General features: G+C 44.9%; 1 protein-coding gene across 1 annotated transcript in view; it reads left to right on the top strand.

Annotated features, from left to right (window-relative positions):
- The first annotated feature begins 234 nt into the window (after window positions 1–234).
- YAF2 (YY1 associated factor 2) overlaps window positions 235–8028 on the top strand; it is a 22948-nt gene continuing 15154 nt past the window's right edge. The window contains exon 1 of the mRNA XM_006015912.3: window positions 235–458. The gene's annotated coding sequence lies outside the window, so the exon portion shown is untranslated. The remainder of the gene's footprint in view (window positions 459–8028) is intronic.

Genomic DNA, 8028 nt, shown 5'->3' with positions numbered 1-8028 from the left:
AAATACATATAATAATTCTCAAATATATTCTCTATTGTAACTCTAAAAATAACTAACAAAACCAATAACAACTGAAGCTAAATGCTTTTATTCATTTTTTATTAGATTTATAACCTTTCCTATCCAAAGGGCTCAGAGTAGGTTACTGTCCAGTACTTATTAACAATGTGTGCTCTAGATGTAACCATCTTCCTAGGAAGATTTAAATATATTTTCCTCATTTCGTATGTAAAATATATCTGCTTGTCTTATATTTCTGGTATTTGCTATAAATTGATGTGATAGGTGTTTCAAGTGATAATTTCTGTGTGTGTGTGTGCATGTGTATTTTCTCAAATTCTTAATATGTTTTTCTCTAATTATTCTGTTTAGATTACTGAGTGCAGGCCTACATAGCTGCTTCCATTTTGAGATGAGGCTAGTCGTGGCAGGATGATGTCGGTAGAAAACATTAAAAGATATGAGGTTTTTTAATTTCAGTAATGATTATGAACTTGAAATATCGACTGGGGGTATTTCTCAAGATCTTTGATATCATTAATAATTTCTTGAGATACAAGTACTTTGGACCGAGATGGGGCATGAGATAATTTTCAAATAGGGCTTTATCATATAATTTGACATAGGGGTGGAACTGGACTTCACTTGCATCTAGTAGGAATCGAGTGAACTCTGTGTCTGTCTACACTTGATCTTAGCCAAAAAGCCGAGAAATAATGACTTCTTACTCAGGAAACTTTAAAAAAACCAAAACTCCGGTAAAAATAAAAATGAAAATGTGTTTTATTTTTATAAAAATAAAACTTTTTATTTTGTAAGCCATTTGTGTGATCTGATAAAATACTCCAGCCGTACTTTGGTCTTTAGATAACCTGTCATTCTTAATTGCCTTGTGTACTATTCTTACAACTGTATATTAATATTGAATTGGCTTTTTATTATTATACTGTAGTTTATCCAATGTAATATTTAAGGCTGATATCTCTATGCAAAATTACTTATTTAGTAGAATGTCTGAATTATTGGTACAGTTTTTTGTCTATATTGTTGGCATTTGGTATGAGGTGGTAAGTGTGTAACATAGGGCTCTATGGTATTTGTTTTACAAAGCTGCATTACACTTCTGGCATGTATGAGTTTTTTGTTTTTTTAAAGAGATATGTAAAGAAAGTCCGGGGCTGGGGGCGGGTGGGGGCGGGACGGGTTCTGACACACTCTCCTGTACTGGATTTAAACAAACAGCAGTGTTAAAATTGGAATGGTCTAAAATATCTTTACAAATACAAGTTTTGAGGTGCAGTTATTTCAAGATTTTAGCAGTATATTTTTTAATTGGCCATTATTTGTGGGGTTTTTTACTTAGTATTTAAATGTAACTTTTAGAAACTAAGTTTAATAAATGCTGCTATTTGAATGTATATATCAAGCACGAAGTGCACACATCTAATACCAAGTGATTTCTGGTGCACAAGAACAAAAACCATGTATTTTATCATTAGGATTAATTAGTAGATCAGCCTTCAGCATGTTTGATTGGGATGAAAAAGAGAGAATGAGAAGGTAATGGCAGTGTGGTATGATAGTGTGGAATTGTAAATGTATAGCACTATAATACAATAGGTGTATAAGGCCATAACTCAAATAAAGTTATGCAGCATTCACTTTATTATAGAAACAGAAATCTTACAGGAAAGTTTGATCTATATGAAGTGAATTTTCGGGGGGGGGTTCTTGCAGATTAGTTCCATATCTAAAATAATACAGAGAGATGGCCCTTTTCTTGGTAGACAACCTAAAGGCCAATAGTATAATAGGATGGTTACTGAACGTGGACAATCTTTCAAACGTGTCTTCCACAATCTCCCACTTGCCCCTTCACTTCTCTTAGGGCAGAGTTGAACCACAGTTGGCTCCCCCACCCACAGTTGGCTCCCCCATACTGTAGCTAGCACTGCAACTGCTATGCCAGTTCATGCAGACAAGTAGGAACTGCCAGTCTGGCACCTTTCACTGGGACTGAACTTGCTATTAAATTTTAAGAGAAATGAGTTGGACTTACTCAACTTAAACTATTAGCTATTTTTTAAAGGTTTTATTAAGTGAGGTAACATAAAAGGATGGAGAAGGAATGTTAGCAGGATGGTTGTTGAATGGAGCTGAAATTTCACTGTTTCTTTTGGAGGAAATATAGAATGTCTTTAAAAGAACTTGTAGCAACTCAGTCAGGAATACACTGATAACTCTACAACATGCTAATTGGATAGGAACAGAAGATGCCCATGCTCTTTACATTGTTATGAAAAGCTAGAATAACTGCCAGGGGAGGGCAGAACTAAAACTGAGACTTCAGCTGCTTACAATAGTACTTGAATAGTTTCATAGAAGGTAGAAGGTGGGAATTTTAGAGGGATGATTATTATTATTTGCTGATAATGCTCAAAATGTAGAATGAACATAAAAGGGTATGGTAACTGCCCCAAAAATTTACACTTCAGAAAAAGGACAAAACAGGGATGTGTAGGAGGAAAGGAGGACAAGATACAATTAAAGTGGTAATTAGTCATGTCCTGATACCAGAATGTTTTAATAACAAGGTTTGAATTTTTGTAAGGCACATGCTATTTCTAAGTACTCTGCAACCTTACCACAATCAGTCACTTAGTTTATGTAGGTACCATAGTAGAAATGAGCTTTCATGATGGGTATGAATGCAGGGAGGTTAGTGGTCACATGGCCTAGTTTAGGTAACCTCAAAACAAAGGTTGGTGGGAGAGGGACTTTTGTCCCTCATTTGTTTAGAGACAAAAGCAGATAAAGGATCTGAAAGACTGAGAGAAGAATGTTCCAATGGCTGGAATACTTTAGAGACCTGGCTTAGTTTTCAACTTTGCAACAGATTTCCTAAATAACCTTAGGTAAGCCACATACTTATAACTGAGTCACAAAGAAACTAAATAATAATAATCTTTCTGTATTTCACCAGGGTATTGTGAGAGTTAGCATGTTAAAGAGTATGAGGTCTTCAGATACTATGGGGAGGGGCCTATACAAGTACCTGTGAAAGAAGACGAGGATAACAAGTTTGAACACTTGTTGAAGAAAGGAGAATCAGTGGCAAGATTTATAATTAAATGACAGACATGGTCCAATCAGCAGGCAAATTAAAACATCTTAGACATCTTTTAGGACAAGGTGGCAGAATTTGAATATGGTTTGTGCAGATGTGTGTTTTGCTCAAGGTGCAGGAGCGGAATAATCAAAGGGATGCGGCTGATCTGAAAATTGATGTTAGTGGTCATGAAGATAATTATAATATTCATAATAATTCTTTGGATCAAATATAATGTGACCAAATTCAGACAGCTGGAAGCATGGCTGTGTATTCCAGAGATTATGAATGAAATCCCTGTTTAATGGAGAGAGAGGAAGGAAGATGTGCAACAGTAAGAGAATTGCTCTTCAGGCCACTGAATGATTGATTAGATTTCAGGCATGAGCTCCAAAAAGCTGGCTGACTTAAGTATCATAAACTCTGAGGATGCTTAGTTGGGATTCCCTGAACTTGTTTTGACTTACAGCTCCTGTTAAATTTGAATAAGATCGGCAGGTCTAATTATATAGGTCAGGGGAATCAAACCTATGGCTCATGGGAGCCCCATAATCTGGTCCCTTGGTGCTGCCCTGTTGACTCGTATGCTGTGCTGGGCCAGCCCTGTGCATGGGACCCATGAGTTGTGCTGCCCATGGCACTCACTGGGCCTCTCTCTGGGCTGCACTGCCCTCAGTGCTTACTAGAGCCAGTCCTGTGCTATGGGTGACACCTGCTCAGGCCAGCATCCCACACTGGCTCAGGCAGGTGCTACATGTGCTGGATCAGGCGTGGAGGCAGAAGGGGGGACTCCTTGACTGAGGGCAAGCGAAACTCAGGGGCATCTCAACCCCAAGTCTCCAGATTTGGGCTTGCATGTAGGATACCTGCCAAAGGATGTGGAAGTATATGAAGCCCCAGGCTGGGGTGGAGGATACTTGCCAGTAGCAGGGCCACATATGGTTCTTGAATGATTCAAATGGATTTGGACTTGATCTGGCTAATTTGACCTGGGGTACAAAAAGTTTTCCTTTAAAAAATAAAATGTGGATGGGAGGGGGTCTGTGGGCCTGATCCACCATTTGGACCAGTCCCACCCCACTCATCTAGCCTGTGGCACCAGGTGAGTTTGGCATCTCCTGATTTACGCCAATTCAGGAGTGTGGTGCAGCTTTTGCAAGGAACCCTAACATTCTTTCAAGACCTGTTGCAGATACTGAAAACAAACTCTGAAAAACCTGTATATTACTGAAATCACTTGTGTGTGTGTGTGTGTACGCATGCCTCTGAAGTAGAAAAGTTATATTCTGTATTTAGTGGAATATAAGATGAGGTTCCCTCCCCAGTCAACATGGATACAAGAAAACCTCACTAAATTATTATCTGACTTTGAACTGCTGTTAAAAACAGCATGTGCTCAGTAATGGAAACCAACTATGAAGTTGATTTAAATGTAGCAATGCTGATCATGACCGTAAAACACATGGCCCATACTACACTTGATCTGAGCCTTCAAGAGGCCGAGAAGCGACACACACACTGGAGATAGATAGCTATATCTATCTATCCATCCATCACACTCTTCTCTCTCTGTCTCGGCAGGAGCTATGTCATGATTACTACCATGGTGGAAGGTAGTGTTGATCCAGGTGCTATACCTGGAAAGGAAGATCCCCTTCTCCCTGACCTTGAATGGGTTTGTGTAGTTGAGGGTGGAGCCATGTCCAGTGTACTGCAGGCAGGCACCCCTATGAGAGTCTGTTATAGCCTCCTAATGCAGTGTTTCTCAGCCAGTGGGTCGTGACCCAAAAGTGGGTTGCAAGAATATATGAAAGGGTCATGAATAAACTTGAAGAAAAGATCAACGAACTTTAAAAATGGATTCTCCTTTAAAGGAGAAAAGCATGGGAAACTGTGGATTTTTCCTTGCAGGCTGGCAGAGGTTCCAGACTGTGAGGGGCTGCTTGGGGCCCCCATGCTTCCCCCACCCCACACGCTGGAGGCAGTGGGTCAGGAGTGAAGGGCACTGGGTCAAGACTGGCCATTGATTTTTTTTTTTTTTGCAAATGGGTCCTGATACAAAAAAGGTTGAGAACCACTGATGTAATAGGAGGATCTCAGCTACAAACTTTATTTTATAGAGATGGGGGATTGTTCCTTAGCTTGCTCCTTTAGCTCTTTGGCTAAGGCGTGGGGGGAGCAAAATATGGCCCACGGCCTATCACCTGGCTGGATCTGGCCCGTTGCTGCCCCTGGAATGCTCCACATGGGCCTGAGACCCACCTGCTCCCACCCAGGCAGCCCACATCTTCACTCTCTGTAGCCCTGGCCCCAGCCAGGGTGCAGCTTCTGGCAGAGTTGTTACCAGCATGGCTGCAGTTGCTGGATGTTCTTCTGCTCCCTTCACCTCCAGCAGGAGGTGCTCCCCCCACCCTCCTAGAGTGGTGCAGCAGGGGGCAGGAGTGGGAGGAGGAGGAGCAGCTGCTGGAGGCAAGGGGAGCACAGCAGAACCTGGCTAGCTACACTGGGAACAGCCCCTTTGGAATCTGTGTGTGCTGGCGGGGGCTGGTGGGGCTGTTCTGCTCCTCTCGCCTCCAGCTGCAGCTCCTGCTGAGCCTCTCTAGGTGGGGAGAAGCTTCAACAGAAGGCTCCTGCCCTGCGCATGGAGGTTCAGCTCCAGCTCCTGTCCGCCTTCCACCTGCTTCACCCACCCACAGGGGCTGCTCATCAAGCCGAGCAGGTGGAAGGTGGCCATGCACCGGGTAGGAGCTTCCTGGTGAAGCTACCTGCCCACCCACCCAGAGCGGTGTGGCAGGGGCAGGAACAGTGGCAGCAGAAACTGCATCTGCAGGCAAGGGAAGCAGAACAGTCCCACCGGCCTCAGCCAGCACGCAGCCTGGCCTGGCACAACATGGTTCTGGCCACAAAGCTGGGAACCGCACTGTTCCAGTCTGTCTTGGCTGTGGTGTGCAGTTCCCAACTGCAAGGCCGGGACCACAGGGTGTGGCACAGAGCCAGCTTGGCCTGGCTCATCCTGGCTGCAGCACACGGTTCTCCACTCCAATGCCAGGACCCACACGGTGTGGCACAGAGGGGAAAGGTCAGGCCATGCTGGTTCCATGCCATGCCACGTGGCTTCTGGCCTTGCAGCCAGGAACTGCACACCACACCCAGGCTGGCCTGGGCTAGTTCTCTACCAAGCCATGTGGTCCCCAGCCTTGCAGCTGTAACCACATTGTGCCGGGCCAGGCTGGGCTGGCGCTGTGCCACACCATATGGTTCCCAACCATGCAGCTGGGAACTGGGCGCTGCAGTCGAGACAGGATGGGCGGGGCTGGCTTCCCACCTCCCACCATACCCTCAACACACACCCACATGCTTCCACAGTCCCCACACACTCCCCCCCATAACTCCATATCATACCATAGCCCCCCAACACAGTCCCACACCCTTCCACCATAACCCCACACACTACACCCCTTACCATGCCCCCAAATGCACCCACATCCTCCCAAAGCCTCCACATAGACTCCTACTCTCCCACCCCTACCATACCCACACCCACATCCTCCCACCCCAACCACATACCCCACATCCTATTTGCCATACCCACACATACACACCCCCACTCCCCAACCACACATCCCCTATACAAGAGTAAGAGTATATTTTACTCTTCTGGTGGCAAAGGTCAGGGGTTAGGGGTGGGACTTCTGGTCCCAAGATAGTGACCAGGAGGCGGGGCAACTGTCAGGGGGAGGGGCTACCCATGCAGCCTTTGACAGCTCACCAAAACTTGTTAAGCAGCCCTCCAGCCAAAATAATCGCCCACCCCTGGGCTAAGGGCAAGTGAGACTTGGGGGCATTTGAACCCCAAGACCTCTAGGCTTGGGATTTGCATGTAAGATAGCTGCCATGGATTTGGGAGTATCTGAAGCCCCAAAGCTGCAGAGTCTGGGACGTAAGATGGTGCTAGTGCTGCTGGCAGTGCCACATGCACCTGAATGACTGAGCTCTACTTAGTGGATGGAAATTGGAACTGATTTGACTAATTTAGCATAGTTTGTACTATACAAGTAGGAGCAGGAGTGATACTTAAAATGTATCTGTGCTAAAACTTGCAGCAGTTTCAAGTCAATTAAAGTGCATCAATTTTGGATGAATTAAGTCGGTGGATACCTGTATTGCCTTCTTACAGATATGTTTATTTTTAGGTCAGTATTTTCAAATTTGTTTCTCACTTACATTTGCTGAAGGAAAGCAGGGTTTGATGGTAAGGAAGAGAAGAAGGGGCTGCAGGGAACAAGTTGTGGGGGTAGAGGGTGCGGCGGGCCAGTAGGGGGAAGTCCTGCGTTGAGCCTCCCACCTCACTACGCCCGTCCACCTTCCGAACTCCATGTGTCCCTCCAGGGGCGCCTAAGCCCTGGCAGACCCCCTTTCAAGCCCCACCGCAGAGTCCGGGGGTAATTTGTGCTGCCACCACCCCAAGAAGGTACTGTCTGGGTCCTGTGTCCTCGGGGAAACACAGGCCTAATAGTCCTATGGGTACTCGACCCAATACAAGAACTTGGGACACTTCCCCAAGTCAGGGGCCAAAAAGGATAGTCTCCCTTAGTCCGCAGACCCAAGGGGCCTCCTGGGCATAATTAAACACATCCCTCAATAAGTCTCCCACACTAGGTACAAAGGAGAACTTTATTGGTTACAGAGGGTAGGGTTAGAATAGGGTACGGGGGAGAGTAATATCAGAGAAATCCCATAGAGCAAACTCCTGTGGCTGGGGTAGCCTTTGATCTCGCATCTGAGTTACTGCAAGCTATATATCTAGTTGGATCTCAGTTAGCTTACTCACAAATATCATCCAGAGGCAGTTGGAGAATCCCTCTGGAGGTAAGCCATTCCTTGATCATGAATTTTGAGAGAGAGAGCAAGTTTCAGAT

This window comes from Alligator sinensis, unplaced genomic scaffold (genome assembly GCF_000455745.1).
Source record: "Alligator sinensis unplaced genomic scaffold, ASM45574v1 scaffold147_1, whole genome shotgun sequence".
Taxonomy (NCBI): Eukaryota; Metazoa; Chordata; order Crocodylia; family Alligatoridae; genus Alligator; species Alligator sinensis.
The sequence above is the reverse complement of the archived record's forward strand: the minus strand, read 5'-3'. Positions and strand labels throughout refer to the sequence as shown.